At 42.5% G+C, this 21,972-nt stretch overlaps 1 long non-coding RNA gene across 1 annotated transcript; it reads right to left on the bottom strand.

The window, feature by feature from the left end:
- Positions 1-716: 716 nt before the first annotated feature.
- LOC145412807 (uncharacterized) lies at positions 717-18,436 on the bottom strand. Its single transcript, XR_013899645.1, has 3 exons — positions 18,388-18,436; positions 16,519-16,634; positions 717-986 (listed from the first exon to the last, which is right to left on the bottom strand). It is a non-coding gene; the product is annotated as an uncharacterized LOC145412807 (long non-coding RNA).
- Between the last annotated feature and the right edge of the window lie 3,536 nt (positions 18,437-21,972).

Raw genomic sequence — 21,972 nt, 5'->3', positions numbered from 1 at the left:
TTGTAGCGACATACAGAGTATGCCAGTCCATCCTTACACATGTTAGCTGAAAAGGAGGAAAGAGTCTGCACTGCTTTGTGACTAGCATAATGTCATACTGTTAAACTATTGTTACAACTCAGCATTCAAGGTGGACAGATGGCAATTCTAGGCCAAGTTATTATTTGTAGTAGTAGTAGTTGCAACCCAAAGCTCATCTACATGTGATCCCAGTGGACTGCAGGTTGAAGTTGGCCTCATCTTGCAGTTCATCATCCCCTTGTAGAGGGAAAGGAAGGGAGTTAAGGGATATCTGTATAACTAGGCAGAAGATTCACTCTTATGTCAGTGCCACCACATGAAGGCATCCCTCCCCACCATGTGACTGAAGACAGCAGGTTGCATTAGTAAATAATTATTAGAAGTTCATATAAATGGCCTTTATTTTATTTAGCTAATTTTCTTTCATTTTTATCTATCACCCACACCTTTTTTTGCCTTATTAGTAGCATAGAGGCCCATGGCTACACTACCCATTCCCAAAAGTATAACCAGCCTCATTCACATACTACTACTGCCAGCCTCAATGGCATTATGTGACCAACAAACCGCAACATCTCTCAGATATAAACTCTCATGGGGCCAATCATTGGCGTGCCTTAATCCGCTATACCACCAAGCAACATCTGATTAGGCTATATGGTTACCATCTGGCATAGAAAATTGTTGTGGGTTACAGTAAATCATTTGAGTTATCACGCAGTTTAGAGACACCAATAGGCAGTGCTACATTAAGTGAGTGGATGGTGGTTCCCTCCATAGTACACAGGGAGCAGGGTAGCTCAGTGGTAGAGCGCACAACTCTTAGACTGCGAGGTTGAGTGCTGCCGCCCTGCCTGGGTAGCTGCCTTGCTGGGAGGGGTGGCGCTGTCCTGTCACCGTAGCAGGACTATATGATCTATCGAGGCTTAGCTTGGGGGATTATTCCTTCCTTCCTCCGTAGTACACTGCAACATAATGGAATATCGAGGTGTAATACACAAAATAAACTGCTGATGAAGAAGTGCTATGTAACCTCCCATGTTACCTAGAATACAAACTTAACATCCATTGTCTCACCAGTGTGAGGCCAAAAATGCCGAACATCTCAGCAGTGCGACGCCAACAACGCCAAATATCTCACCAGTGCAATGCAAAGAATGCCAAATATCTCACCAGTGCAATTCCAACAATGCCAAATATCTCACCAGTGCAATGCCAACAATGCCAAATATCTTACCAGTGCAGTGCCAACAATGCCAAATATCTTACCATTGCAATGCCAACAGTGTCAAATATCTCACCAGTGCAATGCCAACAGTGCCAACAATGCCAAAAATCTCACCAGTGCAGTGCCCACAGTGCCAAATATCTTAGCAGTGTGAAGCCAACAGTAAGTCATAGAGCCCAAGGGAAGAGTCTAAGATCTCCAAGAGTAGGATGCTGTTCGAGGACAAGGGAGAGACTGAAATTTCTAAATCAATGGATATAACACTTCTTCCATAATATCTTATTCTACATGTTACACCTCAGTATCCTTTTTTATGTTATCTGTGCAAACTTTGTCAAATGTTATATGATATATATTGATAACATACTAAGAGCAGCAATGGAGATTAGGTAACACTGTTTCTATAGCAATTTATGCTGCATGTTACACCTCAATATCCTTTGTATTAATTTCCTTATCACTGTTCACTATCAGTTCCATCACTCACTTTGTGATGCAGGTTTTAGCCCCATTCCTAACATTTTTCACACACGTTGGACGGCTGTGGTGATATTACTCGCTCCAGTACTGATATTAATCACTCACCAAGAAAGCCACCTACTTTTGCCCATGCTTTGATACCTTCATAAAAAAATGAAAATTTACATCATTCAGCTTCTTTCCATTCATGCAATGCATTATATCATAATTGTCCAGTTCACCATACTCACCCTGCCTTACTGTTATTCCCGGTCGAGTAATGCCATAGAGAGTGTAGATTCCATCTCACTTGCATTGTTTATCTCACTGGAAATATTTGATTCGCACATCCACATCCACAATTAAACCTTCCCTGTTCGTCACTTGGGATCAGTGAATTGGGATCAAATGTATTTGGAATCTAATTGGGTGCACAGAGAGAATGCGTGATTGGGAATTCTTTCCCAAGCGTGAGCCTGAAGAGAAATCAGGATCATGCCTTGTCATTCCTGCTGTGTGTACAAAATGAGAGACCAGGGCTTTGTTCAACCACACTGATCATTATATCTTTACTACCTTATAAGGGAAGTGGTGCTTGTTAGGCTAGGGTGAGGAAGAGATCACTATATTAACACTGTCTGCTGTGGAAACAAAACCAACCAAAATACTAAATGCTGTGTATGGTGCTGGCCTACAATAATTTCTGCTTTATAGTAAATGACAACACCATCATGGATTCTGTTATGTACCCAAGACTACCTTCTGCAAGAGTGTTGTCATGTCTGAAAAATACTGTGAATTCCTGTACTTGATGCCGACAATAACTTATTTTTCTTATCTCCTTTGCTGATATAATGCTTTCATTCTGTGGTAAACTTGTCACAAATGAAACAAATTATCGCCCAGAGAATCTGATTAAACAAGCCCTAAGTAGGGTGAGTGAATTTCCCTTTGTGACAAAAGTTTGTTAATGTTATGATGACACAGCATTGTCCTTGTATTTTTTCATCTCCTAACATGATTCCTTTGCTGGCATGTGGACTGATTGTGGAACAACTGTGATTGCCAAACAGAAGGCAAGTGGTGCATTCACCAGTGATGATGATAGCTTGTTAGGGTATTGTAAATGCAGTCCAGGACAAGATGAGGATGATTAAAATCAGCAAGCATATGCTAAATAAATTACTAAAATTCTGTGCATTGGATAATGTCACTGCATTTAAACTCTCACAGTATTTTTTGTTCTTTGTAATTTATTGTAAGGACTGCAAGTAATTGAATGTTTACTCTCAGATCTCATGAACTGGTTGCCTAGCTTCAGGCCCAAAGAACGTTGTTGTTGCCCATGACTCATGTGAATATGATTGTGGTGGACTGGACTGACGTTGCTTTTCTCTTGCAGTCTGCCATCCTCCTGTCAAGGGATAGAAAGGGAGTTGAGGGACATGTTCAACTCATGCTGGTGCCACCACGTGAAGATGTATCGTCAGCTGCCTTAAGAGGCACTGTATGTGGGTATGGTTGTTGATTTCCCCAGATTTATAGCACTGGCTTAGACACTGGTAAGGGCTAAGACGATGTGGTATGTAGGGCATGTTTTCTCCTCACAATTGTATGGTATAATCAGTCCAGTGCAGATATGATAGTGAAAGAATTATACGAGCAGTTGGAAGGTTGTTTTGGGAGATAAACACTTTCAGCCCCTTAGAGTCTGTCGTTGCACCTGAAGAGACTGCAAGGCAGGCCAAAACTAATCTCCCCAGTATTTTTTCCTTTCCAGTTGTGAGTATAATTCTTCTGTCTGAATAGTTCATGAAACTTTGTTTCCAAAACATGATGTAATGTTGACTTCAGATGTCATGCATACTTTTAATTTTACCATTAATGCTATACTGTAGCTAAAGTGTTCAAGTTGTAGCTATGGGTGTATGTAATCCATGAGGAAAGAAGTGTTAACAAGAAGTGTAAAAAGATGATGTTAAAGGAAGATTAAGGGGAGAAAGACAAGAATGAAGTGAATGGTTACCATGGAGGAGTGTATGAAGGAAGGTGGCTTGGAGTGGTGTGTTGGAATGGTGATGTAATGTGATAGCTTTGGTGGTATTCGAGGAGTGTATGATGGAAGGTGTCTTGAAGACGCATGATGGAATGGTGATGTATTGTAATAGCCTTGTAGTATCGCAGGAGTGTGTGAGGGGAGGTGGGTTGAAGTGGTGTGATGGAATGGTGATGTGTTGTGCTAGCCTTGTGGTATTGGAGGAGTGTATGAGGGAAGGTGGCTTGAAGTGGTGTGATGGAATGGTGATGTGTTCTGATAGCCTTGATGGTAATTTTAAGCTGTCTTGCATGAACAGTGGGTTAGTCATCTGACATTAGAATGAAAAGGAGATATACTTGGTAAACACTGAATGTACATTCATCCATATTGATCAGGGATATGCTTGAAATAATACAACTTTTGACATAGCAACAACTGGTTGCTGGTTAGTGCCCCTCCCCGGAAAACAACTAACTAAAAAAACAAACAATAAGCCTCGGACAAGGACTGACCAAACGTTGACGACCAAGGACCGGACAAAGGACATTGCAATTGGAACGTGGAATGTAAGGGGAGCGAATGATGAGGTGAAAGAGAGAGAGATTGTCCAGGTGCTTCAGGATGCGAAAGTGGATGTATGTGGAATAACTGAAACAAAATGGAGAGGAGAAAGTGTGAGAGAATGGGAGTATGGATGGGGTATATGTGCAGTAGGTGAGAATGAGAGGGCAAAGGAAGGAGTTTGTATAGTTGTGAGTAAAAGATGGAAGAGGAGCATAAGACAGTATGGATCAGTTGGATCAAGGATTGTGTGGGTAAAGTTGAAAGTTGGAATACAAATGTGGGCGATTGTGTGTGTGTATGCACCAACGCAAGATCGTGCTAGAAGAGTGAGAGAAGAGTTCTGGACAAATGTAGAAGTGTGCATGGAAAAGTTTGGAAGGAATGAGAGAGTGTTTTTGATTGGTGATATGAATGGTAAAGTTGGGAATGTGAAGGTGGATGGAATAGTTGGTGAGTGGGGTGTGCCTGCTGAGATAGATGAGAATGGCAGTGCGTTAGTGGACATTTGTGCTGGGAGGGGGTTGGTGATAGCCAATACCCTCTTCAGGCACAAAATGATCCACAGGTATACATGGCGAGTGATGAGAAGGGTGGGTGGTGAACTGAATGAAAGGAAGGCAATGATTGATTATGTGTGTGTGGATGAAAGGATGCGAAGATGTATATTGGATGCAAGAGCTTATAGAGGTTGGGGGAGTGGACTTTCTGACCACTACTTGGTGGTGGCCAGAATTAAAGTCCAAGTAAGATGGAGGAACAGAAGAAGGGAAAGACGAGAGGAAGGAGTAGTTGCAAGGAGAGTGGAAAGGTTACAAGAGGATGAGAAAAAGGCAGAGTATAAGAGAGAAGTGGAGGAACGATTGGGCAAATATGAATTGGAGCAGATGGGGGACGTGGAAGGTGTGTGTAGAATATTTACAGAAGAAATATGTGCAGCATGTGATGTGGTGTGTGGAAGGAAGAGAAGACGGAGGGGGGTGCAAGGAACACCGTGGTGGACTGAAGAGGTGAAACAGGCTGTGGCACAAAAGAAGAAAGCATACAATGAATGGATGAGGAATAGGGGCGTGGAAGAGGTTGAGAGGCGGAAGAGAGAGTTATATGTAGAAAGAAAGAGAGAGGTGAAAAGATTAGTAAGAGAGAGTAAGAAGAGAGTGGATGAGGAATTTGGAAGGAATTTGAGTGTAAAGTGGAGGGACTGTAAGAAAATGTTCTGGAGAGAGGTGAAAAGAGTAAGACAGGGTGGAAGTGAAGTTAGCAGGGGAGTGAAAGATAAAAATGGTAGATTACTAGTGGAGAAGGGAGAAAAAGTGAGCAGATGGAGAGAACACTTTAAGGAATTGTTGAACGTGGAGGATGGAAGTAATGCGAGTATAAGTGGCTGGGGAATGGCTGGGAGAAGGAGGGAGGTGAGAAGACAGGAAGAAATCAGTAGGATAGAAGTTGTGGAAGCAATGAAGAAAGTTAAATCAGGGAAAGCCCCAGGAATTGATGGAGTGTGTGGTGAAATCCTGAAGCATGGGGGAGAGATAGTAGTAGAATGGATGTGGAAGATGTGCAGATTGGCCTGGGAGGAAGGTAGAGTCCCGGAGGATTGGAAGTCAGGTATAATTATTCCCTTGTACAAAGGAAAAGGGGAAAAAGAAGTGTGTGGTAATCATAGGGGCATTTGTCTTCTTAGTATAATAGGAAAAGTGTATGGTAGGATACTTATTGACAGAGTTAGAGAAAGAACAGAGGAATTAGTTGGAGAAGAACAGGGAGGCTTTAGGAAGGGAAAAGGTTGTGTAGATCAGATATTCATTCTCAGATCTTTAGTGGAAAAGTTTCTAGAGAAGGGAAAGAAGTTGTATGCGGCTTTCATGGATTTGGAGAAAGCATATGACAGGGTGGATAGACTAGGATTGTGGAAAGTGTTAAGAATATATGGAGTAGATGGGAAGTTGTTGAATGCTGTGAAGAGTATGTATGGTGGTGCGAAGGCTGCAGTGCGTGTGGATGGTGAACTAAGTGAATTTTTCTCTTTGAAAGTTGGTTTGAAACAGGGATGTGTCATGTCTCCATGGTTGTTCAATCTGTACATGGATGGGGTAATAAAAGAGGTACAAGGTAGGGTAGTGGATGTTGGAGTGGCCCTGGTGAGAGAGGATAGTGTTTGGAAACTCCCTGTGCTGTTGTTTGCAGATGACACTGTGTTGTTGAGTGAAGACGAAGGGGAGCTGCAAGGCTTGGTGGATGAGTTTGGGAGAGTGTGTAAGAAACGGAATCTAAAGGTGAATGTAGGGAAGAGTAAAGTGATGGTCTTTGAGAGAGGTGAAGTCAGTGAATGTACAGCGAGGTTGGATGGTGAGGAATTGGAAAATGTGAGTACGTTTAAGTACTTAGGTAGTGTGATGAGTAAGGATGGAGGTTTGGAGGGTGAAGTGCTTGAAAGGGTACAGCAGGGAAGAAAGGTTGCTGGTTCTTTGAAAGCAGTGATAAGAAACAGGGAAGTGAGCATGGAAGTGAAAAAGTTACTACATGACAGTATTGTGATACCAACTCTAACGTACGGAAGTGAAGCTTGGACGTTGTTGGAAGGACACAAGTCAAGAGTGAGAGCAGTGGAAATGAGTTATTTAAGAGGAGCCTGTGGAGTCACATGGAGAGACAGGCTGACGAATGAGGATATAAAGGAGCGTTGTGGTGTTGATGTGGATGTGATAGGAAGCGTTATGAGGAACATACTGAGGTGGTTTGGCCATGTGGAGAGGATGGAGGGTGAAAGACTGACGAAGAGAGTGTATGTGAGTGAGGTGGAGGGGGAAAGAGGGAGGGGGAGGCCGAGGATGAGATGGAGGGATGGGGTGGAGAGGTATATGAGAGAGGGGGGTGTGAGTTGGGAGCAGGGGAGTGAAATGGCGGGGGACAGGGCGACTTGGAGGCGATTTGTTTGTGGCCACCCCAAACGGGACTGAGGCGTCTGGCAATAGATAGATAGAACAACTGGTACTGTGATTTGGGAGAAACTGATATATCAGCATTTCAGGTAGCTTGCAGTGGAGATTTATAGCATAAACTGCAACACATGAGTGAATTACTGTATGGCACAGTAACCTTACTTTTTATACACAGGCCTGTGAAAATCATCCATTTGGTGAACAGGGGACCACTGAGGAAGGAATATTGCAGATAGGCTAGGAGTGTCATGCCACTGGACCAGCAGGTACTGTATTGTATTTTCTGTCCATTTACTAGCTAAGGGAAATTAATGCCTGCAGTGTTGTGTTTCTGCACAGTGTCCAGGTTAGGGTTCCCCGTCTCCTAATTATTCTGGTCAGAATCACATTGATGTTGGCTGACTGCTACACCCAGGCACTTAGAATACCCTTAGAGTTAACATTCCCACTCATCATAGCATCCATGTAAGCTAGACATACAAGTGCAACTTGTATGTCAGCTGCCTCTGAATCTGTTCATCCCTAGTTTACCTGTAGAATGTGGGTTCATAAAGAAAATTTTCTTGCAGGGTGAAATCTAGGCTTTCTGTAGTGTTACAAAACATGAGAAGGAAAAATTCAATAGAACATTTGCTCAAAATGAAGATAATCATCCCACTCAGCTATGTTGTAAGTCAGCCTCATAAACATCTGTAGTAAGACTTTGTAAACCTGAAGAGTCTGTAATGCTGCTTGAGCTGGTATTACCTTCCCTGGCCTCAGTTGTGCAAGTATATTCATGAATAAAGGCTGTTAGTTGCTTTTGTTTCTGGTGTTCAGTTTTAGAGTGGGAAATGTCGTAAGCAGAAAAAGGATTGCATGAAATTGGCAGGTTTTAGAGTAAAACCTAATAAAACCTTTATTTATAGGCACACAGGGAGTAGTGCCTTATACTACCAAAGCACAGCCTAGAATTTGGTAAGCTTCCTTTATTTTAAATCATTCAGCAGGGGAGAGAATTTTCGATGGAAAATCATTGGCAGGACATATACTTTCTTCCCATTAACTTTCTCAGGAAGCGTTATGAGGAATACACTGAGGTGGTTTGGCCATGTGGAGAGGATGGAGGGTGAAAGACTGACGAAGAGAGTGTATATGAGTGAGGTGGAGGGGGGAAAGAGGGAGGGGGAGGCCGAGGATGAGATGGAGGGATGGGGTGGAGAGGTATATGAGAGAGGGGGGTGTGAGTTGGGAGCAAGGCAGTGTAATGGAGGGGGACAGGGCGACTTGGAGGCGATTTGTTTGTGGCCACCCCAAACGGGATTGAGGCGTCTGGCAATAGATAGATAGATAGATAGAACTTTCTCAGGGATAGTTTTGTGCATTCCAACACAGCCATAAACTGTAGGTGCATAGCATTGTTCATTTATCTTTGTGTTGTCATCTAGTCCCAGTGCCTTTGCTTTGTTTTGGATTTTTCAATTTGTTTTTTTCAGAACCATTTTTAAGTGAGTTTGTTAAATTTTCTTGTGTTAGGACATGCCTGACATTTCAGAATTTACTTTGATCAGCCTTTCAAATTGAATCCCCTTTTTTTTGTTCTTTTGAGGACTGACTACTTGCCTTCACTGATGCAGCTCATGTAATATGCTTCCTTATTTATTTTTGTTGGTCGTCCCTTCAGTGATTTCTTTTCCTTTGTAGTTTATTTGTATTTTCTGGTGGCTTTTCATATGTTTTTACCACCATGTTTTTCTTGCATCATACCCATATAGATATTAGTGTTGCTGGTTGTATATGAGTTTGTGGTTTGCCTTTGACATCATTTTTCCTAGACTGCCTGCTGGGAATATGGATGCCAGTTGTAGGTTCTCCATGTCTTTCTTGTCCGTCCCTCTCATTGCCCATGTGGGTAACTGGCTGAGTTACAACTTCCTGTGTCATCTTCCTGGTGTAAGACTCCGTGATGTTGGGTCTCCAAGACACCATGGTTACTCTCAGATGAATTCTTGAATCCCAGACTGGTGTGAAACATACCAAGTAGGAGGAAGGACTGTTTGCTTGCTAACCCGTTTCCTTAGGGATACATCACACTACTTTGTCCCTGCTGACTTGAATAATCCAGTGACTTGATACCAAGTAGGAGGAAGGACTGCCAGCCCACTTTGTGAGTAGTAGGGGTAGGCAGCCCCGCCCAGGGAAGTACTACCGCCAAGATAACGGGATAGCCAGGATTCTATTTTCTCTCCTAGGCCATGGTAGTTGGTTACACATCTTTCTGCCTCACACATCAGAGGGCATCAGGCTGCCCTCATTACACAATGCACACATCCACATTATATCACATTGCCTTAAACCAGCTATCCTCTCTCCATAAAACACCGATCTTGTCATTACATATCATACACATTCCACAACACATCCCTGCTTCCCCCCTCCCCCATAAAAGGAACCATGGCTGCTGCAGTACTGGCAGTTAATGCGGTGGTTTCTCGGATGACCACCACCGGCAGGGCTGGGTCGTCTGCATAGGGCCCTCCCGGTCGTCATCAAGCGACTGTGCCACCTTCATCGTTGCGGCGCCCCAAAACTGCTCATCAGTGCGGTAAAATTTTCTTCTGCAGTATTAGGGGACTTCACATCAATATCAGCTCTTTTCATAATTTCCTCCAGTTTGAATCCCCAGATCTGCTATTTTTGACAGTGACTCGAGTAAGCTCCACCTCTGATTTAGCTAGATTTAATTTTCTTGGTTATATCTTGATTCAAAATTTCAGACCCAAAGGAGGAGTATTTTGCCTTGCTAAATCAGAAATTACCCTGGAGGAGATTACTAAATTTAATTGGTCTTATTTCAACTATGCCATCTACCAATTACATTCTTTTGGTAAAATTAAGTATTCCTGTTGTGTGTATCATTCCTCTAATGCCCCTCCAGAGCCCAGTTTATTTGACTGTCTTCACAGCTGTGTCCTCTACATAATACTGCATCAGAAATTACTATTCTGGGTGATTTTGATGTCCTTAATGTTGAATGGCTCACTTATTCAGCCAGAACTGATGACTCTGGTCTTGAATGTGAGCTATTTGCAGACTCATTTAATCTCACCCAGTTAGTCAGTCATCCTACCAGTGTACCAGACAACCCCAGTTAAAATCCCCATCTATTGGACTTGTTTCCTACAGCCAGTTCAGATAATTATAATGTCGAAGTAGAGCCCCCCCTCGTATCCTCGGATCATTGTCTGATACAAGCCACCGGTTCAACACCTACCACACCCTCCTGCTCTGAACCTGTCGTGGTGACTAAATGGCACTACAACAGGGCAGACTGGGAGGGTCTCCAAAATTTTTTCATGGATGTTCCTTGAACCTCCTTTTTCTCAAGATGCAAACTCCACATTGGGCCACATACAGGATTTCATTAAAGTCGGCATGGAAACATTCATTCCCCATTGTAGTTACAGAAGAAGATGTAATTCATCTAAGTTGTTTGACCACAATTGTACTAGAGTAACTTAACATAAAACAATAGCCTATAACACATATACAAGGACCTAAACTAAAGAAGCCTTTAACTATTATAGAAATATCAGAAACCATGTCAAAACTATTATCAGTCTTTCTAAATCAAACTTTCTTCATAGACAAGCTAACAAACTACTAAACAACCCAAATGATAACAGAATATTCTGGTCCACCCTTAATTCATTCAAATCTAACTTAACTATCACCTCATCCATTCCACCGTTACAGTCCCCCAGTGGAAATCTTGTAGGTAAACCATGTGGAAAAGCCAACCTTCTTGTTGCTATTTTTTTCAACAAACTCAACCCTAAATACGGAAAATCACAATATTCCTGTACTTGATTTTGATTCCCCTCAAATACCTTCTTTCAAAAATCACACAAGATACTTACAAGCTGTATTACAGAATATCTTAATAGACAAAGCTACTGGTCCAGATGAAATTCCTTCAGTAATACTTAGAAGTTGCTCCCCAGTGTTGGCTCCTGCATTGGCAAAATTTGTCCACTTATGCTTCTGTACCTCAAGTTTTCCAGCCTCTTGGAAAGAAGCAAATACCCATCCTGTTCCTAAAAAGGGGGCCACTTCTGATCCATCAAACTATAGACCAATTGCTATAACTTCTGTTCTCGGTATAGTTTTTGAGACACTAATAAACAAACACATAGGCAAGCACCTAGAAATTAATAAATTAATCAATGATCGGCAGTATGGATTTAGATAAGAACGTTCAACTGTAGACATTCTTTGCCATCATACCCATCAGATTAACAAAACAATAGATCGACATGGTGAAACACACACATTAGTACTTGACATTTCAAAAGCGTTTGACAGAGTATGGCACCAGGCCATATTGTCTTAAGATGTCACTATGGCCTTGCATCACTGGTTTCTCTAACTTCTTCTTACCTTCATAATGGAAAAATACGGGTCATGGTAGACGGAACGTATTCCCAATTTCATTCCATAAATACTGGCGCACCTCAAGGATCAGTTTTGGCCCCAACCCTCTTTCTCATTCATATAAATGACCTATCTGTCACTCACAACCCAATACACTCTTATGCTGATGACTCAACACTTCGTAGTTCTTTCACATTTAGTACCTCCTTTACACAATCGGATATTATAAATTCCCAAATAAACAACAATTTCTCTAAACCAGGACCTTTCTAAAATTAACCAATGGGGACAAACAAATCTGGTCTCTTTTAATGCTCAGAAAACTAAATATGTACATTAATTTCTCCGACAGAAAGACTTCCTCAGACTTCCACATAATTTTAAATGATGTCAGTATTCCTATATCCACTACAGTTGATATCCTAGGTGTCACTAAACACCAACCTAAGCTGGACAGCTTATGTTAAATCCCTTGCTAAAAATGCTTCTAAAAAATTGGGATTTCAGTACAGAGTTTGTGAATTTTTCACTAACGAACAGTTGGCCACAATATATAAAAGTCATGTGCATTCTTAGATCGAATGCTGTTTGCTTCTGTGGAGTGGTAGAGCGGTTGGATTGAGGCAGTTGGACGAAATTCAGAATAAAGCCATTAGATAATCAGTAATCCTGCCATTACGCAGGACCTTCATCCATTATCAGTACGTGGAGATGTTGCTTCCTTAGCATTATTTTACTGATATTTTTACCGTAAGTGCTCGGACGAACATGCTTCAATTGTGGCTCCCCTTCATATTTTCTCCCGAAATGCTTGAGCAGCTGGGAGCACTCATGACTCACACTCTCACCCCTGCAATGCAGAACCTCTGCTATCAAAATTCATTTATCCCCCAAATTACTACCCTCTGGAATTCACTTCGTGGAAGTTGCTTCCCACAAACATTTAATCCACATTTATGTAAATCCAGTTGTTATAAATATTTTACGAAAGTAGGATGCCTTTAGGCACATGGACTTGTTTTATTTATTTCCCTTGTTTTTCCTTCCTCCATTCATTCTCTAAAAAAAAAAAAAAATTAGGAATACATCACACTGATTCGTCCCTGCTGACTTGAGTAACCCAGTGGCAGTGTTGCCACTTCTACAGACTTATCTTTAAATCTGCGGAGTTTGTTACTATTTTCAGATTGTCAGATTTGGTTTGATACAGAGGCTTAATATATAGATGTTCATATTGGAAGACATTTTCAGTGTATTTACAGACTTCGCATCCTTTGTCAATAAGAAGAAACCTATCAAATATTAATATTACATCTGCCTTTTGAGATTTTTTTTTAAAGTTCCACACTAACACAATATTTCACATGGTGTGTAATCTACCACCTTCACTGGGAGCTGCTCAGTAAATTATCTGCCGCATTTTTAAATTGGAGGATGCAAAGAAGTGCATTATTTCACCTGGAAGTACATTGTACAGTATTTGCTCTAATTCTGGCATGGATCCTTTGCTATAATGAGTTAATATGAATGACTGAATTCAACTTATTATCACTCAACAAAGATTCTACACCCCTTTCCAGAGTAGCTGATGACCAAGTGTAGTCGGATTGGACAATTGATTTGACTTGTAACCAAGAAGATCCATTCCTATCTCATAAGGAAGGCCCATCAAAATTCACCCAACCACAATTTTGTATTCAAGTTGTGTGACAGGCCCAGTTCCATGAGCTAACAACTGGCTATACACAGTCCACTATTAAATATATATATATATATATATATATATATATATATATATATATATATATATATATATATATATATATATGTATTAGTTTGTAACCGCTGTATGGTACTATTATGAGCAAATTCTGTCTTCAACATGTGGTACGTGATTTTTGTGGTCAGTTAGGGAAAAATTCGGGAGGTTCAAGGGGAAGGCTGTGGAAAATTTGGACAGGGTAGTTCTCCATTTCCACCCACAGAATGGTCACTTTGAGGGATATGCAGATTTCTACAGATTTTTTGGCGTCCAGCTTCAGGTTTACCAAATTTTTGTGTAGCAACACTGGCCAGTGGCTTGACACAGGTTCCTCTCAGGTGCATCATGCAGCAAGGGGAAAAAAAGGACCACGATAAAAATTATCATAAAATAATAATAATAATCTATCTATATTGCCAGATGCTGTAATCCCTTAAGGGGTGACCACAAACAAATCACCTCTATGTTGCCCTGTCCCCTGCCATTTCACTGCCCTGCTCCCAGCTCACATCCCCATCTCTCATATACCTCTCCACTCCATCCCTCCATCTCATCCTTGGCCTCCACATCACTCACATACACTTTCCTCGCCAGTCTCTCGCTCTGCATTCTCTCCAAATGGCCAAACTGTCTCAGTGTGTTTCGCCTAGCACTTCTTAGAATGTCCACATCCACACCACAACGCTCCTTCATTTCCTCATTTGTCACTCTGCCTCTCCATGTGACTCCACTTGCTCCTCTCAAGTAACTTATTTCCACTGCTCTCACTCTTGACTTGTGCCCCTCCAACAACTTCACTTCCATACATTAGAATTGGTATCACAATACTGTCATGCAGTAACTTTTTCACTTCCATGCCCACTTCCCTGGTTATTGTCACTGCCTTCAAAGAACCAGCAACCTTTCTTCCTTGTTGTACCCTTTCAAGCACTTCACCATCTAAACTTCCATCCTTAGTCATCACACTAGCCAATTACTTAAATGCACATACATATTCCATTTCCTCCTCATCCAATCTCACTGTACATTCAGTGACTTCAATTCTCTCGAAGACCATAGCTTTTCTCTTCCCTGCATTCACCTTTAGATTCCGTTTCCTGCACTCCCAGACTCATTCACCAAGCCTTGCAGCTTCGCTTCATCTTCACTTAACAACACAGTATCATCTGCAAACAACAGTACAGGGAGTTTCCACACACTGCTCTCTCCCATTAGGGCTGCTCCGACATCCACTGCCCTACCTCGTATTTCTTTTATAACCCCATCCATATACAGATTGAACGACCATGCAGACATGACATCCCTGTTTCAATCCAACCTTCAAATAGAAAAATTCATTCAGTTCACTGTCAACACGCACTGCAACCTTAGCATCCTCATACATACTTTACTCATCTCGGCATTCATCAACTTCCCATTTCCTCCATATATTCTTAATACTTTCCACAATCTTTGTCTATCCATCCTGTCATATGTTCTCTCCAAATCCATGCAGGCCGCATACAACTTCTTTCCCCTGTCTAAAAACCTTTCTACTAAAGACTTAAGAATGACTATCTGATCTACACAACCTCCTCCCTTCCTAAAACCTCCCTGTTATTCTCCAACTAATTCCTCTGTTATTTCCCTAACTTTGTCAATAGTATTCTACCATATACTTTTCCTGTTACACTAAGAAGATAAATGCCCCTATGATTACCACACACTTCCTTTTCCCCTTTTCCTTTGTACAAGGGAGTAATTATACAAATTATACAAATCTCACCCTGTACTGATATATCCCCATTTTGTTTTCCCGGTTACCATCTCCTCACAAACTTCCGTAACAGGGGCGGCACCTGTTGTTATATCAAATTCCAATATGCAGTTGACACTATTTTAAGCTTCATTTCATCCAGTTTTGATTACTCATTGTATAAACTAAATTGTCAAAATGTTACCAAATATATCTGTTTAGTCTATCGCTCCCCCAGTGCTTCTTCGGAACCCAATGTATTTGATTCCATATCCACACAGTTGAGTAACCTTAACCTTGCCCTTAGTACCGAAATTACCCTTTTGGGTGATTTTAACATACATAATGTTGAATGGTTATTGCATTCTGCCAGGACTGACGATGCTGGTCTAGAGTGCGAGCTGTTTGCAGAATCATTTAATCTCACACAGCTGGTAAAGCAACCGACCAGAATACTTGATAATCCTGACCATAATGCCCATCTCTTGGAATTATTCTTGACAAATAATCCAGATCAATACAGGATAGAGGTACTGACACCACTTGGATCCTCTGACCACAATCTCATCAATGCCTCATTAGTTAACCCTCCCACACCTCCCTGTTCTGAACCTGTCAGGGTGACCCAATGGCACTTTGATAGGGAAAACTGGGATGGATTTAGAAATTATCTTGCTGACATTCCATGGCAGTCTTTCTTTTCTAGTGATCCCAATTCTACCCAGTCCCAGTGTACCAGTGCAATGCCAACAGTGCCATAGGCTATATCGTACCAGTGTGAAGCCAACAGTAAGTCATAGAGCCCAAGGGAAGAGTCTAAGATCTCCAAGATTAGGATGCTGTTGGAAACCAAGGGAGAGACTGAAGTTTCTAAAGCAATGGAGATAACACTTCTTCCATAGCATCTTATTCTACATGTTACACCTCAATATCCTTTTTTATGTTATCTGTGCAAACTTTGTCAATTGTTATATGATATATACTGATAACATACTAAGAGCAGCTATGGAGATTAGGTAACACTGTTTCTATAGCAATTTATGCTGCATGTTACACCTCAATATCCTTTGCATTAAATGATGTAATTAGCCAAGATTTCGGAGGATTAAACAGTGACTGAATGGGAGTGTGACATGAACAATTGGGCAAACTTTGGTAACGAGTTTATTCTTTTTCCTGGTTCTCATGACCCTGCTTTACCACCAAGGAGGTCTGGGTTGACGTAAGAGAATGCTGTGATGCAATATGCAGATTATATTAATGGGGAAGAGGTGTTATGCAGCTTCCTATGTCACCTAGAATACAATCCTGTGACCCACTATCTCACCAGTGCAAAGCAAACAATGTTGAATATCTCACCACGTAGAAGCTAAGAAGAAGTCCGTAGAGTCCAAGGGAAGATCTGAAGACCTCCACAATGAGGGTGCAGTTGAGGGCAGATTCATTTGTAGCAGTAGCCAGGGCAACAGAAGAACCTGATAATAGAGAAGATTGTATAATATCATCATCATCCACACCTCTTTTCCCACACTAGGACTGAGTGAGGTATGCTCCTGAGGGCCAGAAAAACTAACTAAAGTCTGTCCAGCTGAATGGGCCACTGTGAACACCACTGGGCTCTTACCAACCACTCTTAAATAGAGTGTATCTATATATCAGTGTCATTGAATCTGTTCATCCATCTGTCTATCAATCATTGTCAATATAGCAGTGTCTATGTATCCATTCATACATCTACCTACACCACTTACCAAGCACTCCTAAACACAGCACACACCATTTTAGTAAACCCAATAGTCAGACCAGCGGCAAACATTACATAACTAGGGAATATACTGTATATGCCTCCAAGAGTCTGCGATCTGTACGGGCCTTCTCTGCCTAAAAATCCTGCAAAATGAAGAAAATATGATGGACTCCATTTCCTTTCTTTTTCATCATCATCATCCAGACCTCCTTTCCTGCCTAATGCTGGGCTGAGGTAGAGTCCAGAAAGCACAGAAAAAACAATGATAGGGGAAGAACTATTATAACAGCATGCCCAATGAAAAGGGCAACTTGTCAATCATTCACCATTCAAGTCCCTAGAATCCTGAAGGTACCGCACTAGCACTTCTTTCTACACGTATGTGCTTCATAATTATCTATCACTTGATGGAGACCAAGGATGAGATGGAGGGATGGAGAGGAGAGATAGCCTATACGAGAGAGAAGGGTGCGACATGGAGTTAGTGCAGCCAAATGGTAGAGGACAAGGCAACAAGGAGGCAGTTTATTTGCTGCCACTCCTTACGGGATTAAGGCACATGGCTCTATATAGATAGGTACGGTATCTGGCCAACAGGCAAAGCAAATCTGTGCCGGGGAGCATGTTTCTGTTCCCTATGTGTATTTGTCTCACCTTAGGGAACTCTCAGCCAGGAATGACGCTCGCCCTGTCGTTTCAAAACTAACCATATGTTCTTCTTGAATATATGCTAAATGTGTTTCCCAGGCAAAATTACGTAAATGATCCCAATGTAACCTAACCAAACCTAACCTATCCCACTAGGTCTGCTTGGCTGAGGTGGCTGGTTGTGGTATTGAGACGAAAACCCACACAGAACGGAAATATACATGCCGGGCACAACCAAATTGACTACATTACCATCAGTACCAGAATACAGTATAAAATATGTGATCAGAGTGAGGGAGGTTAAGCCAGCTGATAAGAATGCATACCACCTCACTCATATACATTCTCCTGGCCATTCTCATTCTCCATTCTCTTCACAAAACACAACAGTTACATACAATGCTCCATCTCCCCTTCCATTATCAGGTTGTCCTCCTTTCAACTCACACCATCCCATCCATTGTGCTCATCTTTGGTCACCCCTTCCCCCTCAGCCACATACACTTTCTTCATTTCTCTTTTTTCCATTATTTTTATATGGTACACCGGTTGCCTGCATCCGCCAGTCATCGTCTCCCTCTTGATAGCTCCACCATCAAGCTGCCCTTTCTTCACCTCACACCACCATCATTCACACACCTCTCAACATTATCCCACTAGCTCACATACACTCTCCTAGTCAGTCTCTCTCTCTCTCTCTCTCCAGCTCAGATAGGACACAGCTACCTTCAGCTGATCTGCTTTTATGATGGTAATGAAGGAACTGCATATCACCTCACTCACATACTCTCCCAGTCAGTCTCTCATTTTCTCCCAGCTCAAATATAACATACCTTGAGCATGTCTCCTAGTACAACGGCAGTGATGAGTCCATACACAGCAAATGCCTCACACAGAAGGATGGAAATAAGACTCCTGCTACCAGCGTTTGGCTTTTTCACGCTAACCCCCAGGATACTGACACCGATCACGAACATCCCTCTGTGGAGTTACTTAGGTTTGTTACTGTGTTGGGTAGACTGTCACTCTAACTTAACCTGAAATTGCTAATGCTAGTCAAGTACATCACTCTGTGGAGTTATTTAGGTTTGTTACTGTGTTGGGTAGACTGTCACTCTAACTTAACCTGAAGTTGCTAATGCTAGTCAAGTACAGTACATCCCTCGGTGGAGTTAGATTAGGTTGGTTCCACTGCTAGGCTATGTACTGTATACTCTTTGCACTCTAACTTGGCCTAAAATTGCTCTCTCTCCATCCTGAAAGCAAAGCTGCAGCAATAGATTATCACTACAATATGGTGTTATATTCTTCTCACTCTAACTTGGCCTAATACTGCTATCTCGCCATTCTTAATGCTGAGTTGTAGCAGCAGATTAACACTATACTGTGACTAAAACAGTGTATGTGAGTGAAGTGAAGGGGAAGAGGAGGAGGAGGGGGAGACCATGGATGAGACATAGACGTGGAGTGGATATATATGAGAGAAGGGGTGTATGAGCTGGAGGGAAGGCAGCCACATAACAAGACAGGGAAATGTGGAGGTGATCTGTATACGACCACCCCTTGCAGGATTAAAGGCATCTGGCAATAGACAGACAGATAGATAGACATGTGAAATACACCACTGTCATACAACAAATTATCACTTGATGCCCCAACCTGTTTTTCAAGATATATGTTGTACCAAATCCTACAGATAAACGTATCACGTGTTGCAAGGGTGGCCCAAAAGTGTGGTGACAGTCCTGATAGACACAAGATAGAATGACAGACTGACAGACACGTAAGTGGGTAGACAAAGATCGATGGGTAATAAATACACAGACTAACTGATATATAGACTGATAGATGAATACACAGACACATATACAAAGATAGATAGACTTATAGACTGACAGAAATAGAGATGTAGATAGGCAGACAGACAGACAGGTAGACTGCCATACTGATAGGCAGACAGATACACAGAAGACTGACTGACAGACTGATAGACAGAGGATTGTCGTGTGCAGCGCAAAAGTGTGGTGAGAGTAGACAGATAGCCAGACTGATAAATATACATAAATAATGACAGACAGGTAAACTGACAGATATACAGATTCCCTACTCACACAGAAACCCCCAGCCCACCGAGGCTGACAGACAGACCAATGCCAAGTGCTGCCCAAAAGTGTGGCGATAGTCGTGTTAGCAGCCATCCTACATCCAGCCTACCACCCTGCCCAGTTAAGGTGTAGCCCAGCCCTGTAAGAGATCATCATCATCACTATCATTTGCTACCACTACTACTTCTAGCACTACTTGCATCATGATCATCATCATCATCATTTGCCACTACTATTTTTACTACTACTACTATTTACATTTCCGTTGTTTCAGGGCAGACATTCAGGGGTTAAAGTCACCAGAACACATTTTGACAAACGAACACCATCAACCAACCTTCCATCCACGCCAAAATCGCTCAGATACATCACATCACGCAAGGAATTTTTAGAGGTTGCCGCACATCCATCTCCCCCACCGGAACTTACATTGCAGTTTAGCATGTACCAGGGCAGAAATTCATAGCCCAGCATCTCCCAAATATATTTTGACGCTAGGAACCACCAACCAGGAAAAAAAAAAAAAAATCGCACGATGAGAGGAAGAGAGGCAACAAGTATACTTTTATCACAATAAATACTTCAAATCAAATCAATCGTATTGTGGGCGGATACTGGAGGTTTATGGGTTGTATGTATTTATAAACGATTTTTGCCTAATTTCCACGATGCATAAAGTTTGCATAGCTTTTATTTTGGTTTATTCCTTGTTTTTCGGTGGTTTCGTGTTGAAGTGTGTGGCACTTGTAATAAGGAAGGTAAAAAAAATAGACATGCAAACTATGCTCAATTTTTTTTCCAGCTGATGATCCATGTAATGCTGTGTTTTTAAGGCAACTTCTCGTCGTAAAAACACTAGCTACTGAAGCGGGGTCCTCTTTCTAGACCGGAAGTAAAGCACTAACAAAGGAACAGGACATAAAAACCAAGCAGTATACAGTATCACATCTATTACCTAGGTCCTACTCATAACAGTACACATAGAATGATATTTAGGATACAGAGACACAGAGATACAGAATTAACACTTGGCTTCACAGAATAATCGTATGCACTACCATTATCACACAGGGAGATTGCGAGTATTCTTTAATAGGGTTCTTATGTCACTTGGAGGTAATATATAAATAGGGTTGTTCACTTTAAGTCCTTTAATGGGGTTCTTATGTCACTTGGAGGTAATATATAAATGGGGTTGTTCACTTTAAGAATACACGAGATTGAGAGTCTGGTTTAGGGATATTACTATAAAAGAGGTAGGGTGTGGATAGCGACACTCGACACTGTCACCTGGTCACGGAGACACGTACACTTATCTTTCGACTCGCCCGCGCTCCTACCTCTAGACTCACAGAAAACTCCCTGGTTCCTTAATATGGAGAGGGACTAAGACAATTCACAAAATGCACTTTCTGCCCTGATAGCACTAGATTCTAGTGGGCCACTGTTTAGTATATTCTCTTGGGTAGTCACTGTCACTGTTTTCCTCTGTTTCCTGGTTACTGTCACTGTCACTGTTTCCCCCGGTTTCCTGGGTATAGTCACTGTCACTGTTGCACTTTAGGGTACAGGGAGGCTCTCCCGTGTGGGGGTCTCGACCTGAGAGGCTGCCCTCGTCTTAGGGCCGCGCCAGTGGGGTGCAGGGAGGCCCTGTGGTCTGGGGGCCTCGACCTGATAGGTGGCTCTCAGGACTGGGGCCGAACAACCGGAGTAGTCGGGCCTGTTTCCTCCGACTCCGGGGAGTGAGGGAGCCTGGATCGCCTTCGTCGTGGGTTGTGGAGTCGAGCCTGGGCGTCCTGGGGCTGCGGGTACCAAGAGGGAGAGGCGCCGTCAGGACTGGACTGCGGCAGTGTCTCCTACGGGGCTTCAGCAGGAACAAGGAACTCCCGGGTGTGGGCGGTAGGTCCGCTATCAGGCCTTGACACCACTCTAATGTCTCATCCGGGGCTATATTCCCGGATGGCAACGAAGGGCTCCCCGAAGGGAAAGAGGCTAGAGGAGGACTCACGTTGCCCGTGGTCTCTCGAGTGTGTCTGGAGGCCGAAGCCGGGGATCTCTTTCCCCTATTACACACCTTGGCTGTAGCCGTGAACTTGCCCGGCATATGGGGGACACCTATAGGGTGATCGGGGTCGCCCTTTCGCCGCAGCTCGGGACCGCCGGCGTGGTGTTCCTCCCGTAGTAGGAGACAAGCTGGAGGGAGGGACACAGAGGCCGCACTCTCTCCAATACGGACTGATCCTACCTTCAGGGAATACTCTACCCTGGTACGTGCCCCGGCCGGAGCCGAGTGTCTGCCTGTACGGAAGACAA

The sequence above is a fragment of the Coenobita brevimanus genome, chromosome 94, assembly GCF_032717465.1.
Source record: "Coenobita brevimanus isolate Jiangsu-jjx chromosome 94, ASM3271746v2, whole genome shotgun sequence".
NCBI classification, from domain to species: Eukaryota; Metazoa; Arthropoda; class Malacostraca; order Decapoda; family Coenobitidae; genus Coenobita; species Coenobita brevimanus.
This window is presented reverse-complemented; position numbering and strand designations above follow the sequence as displayed.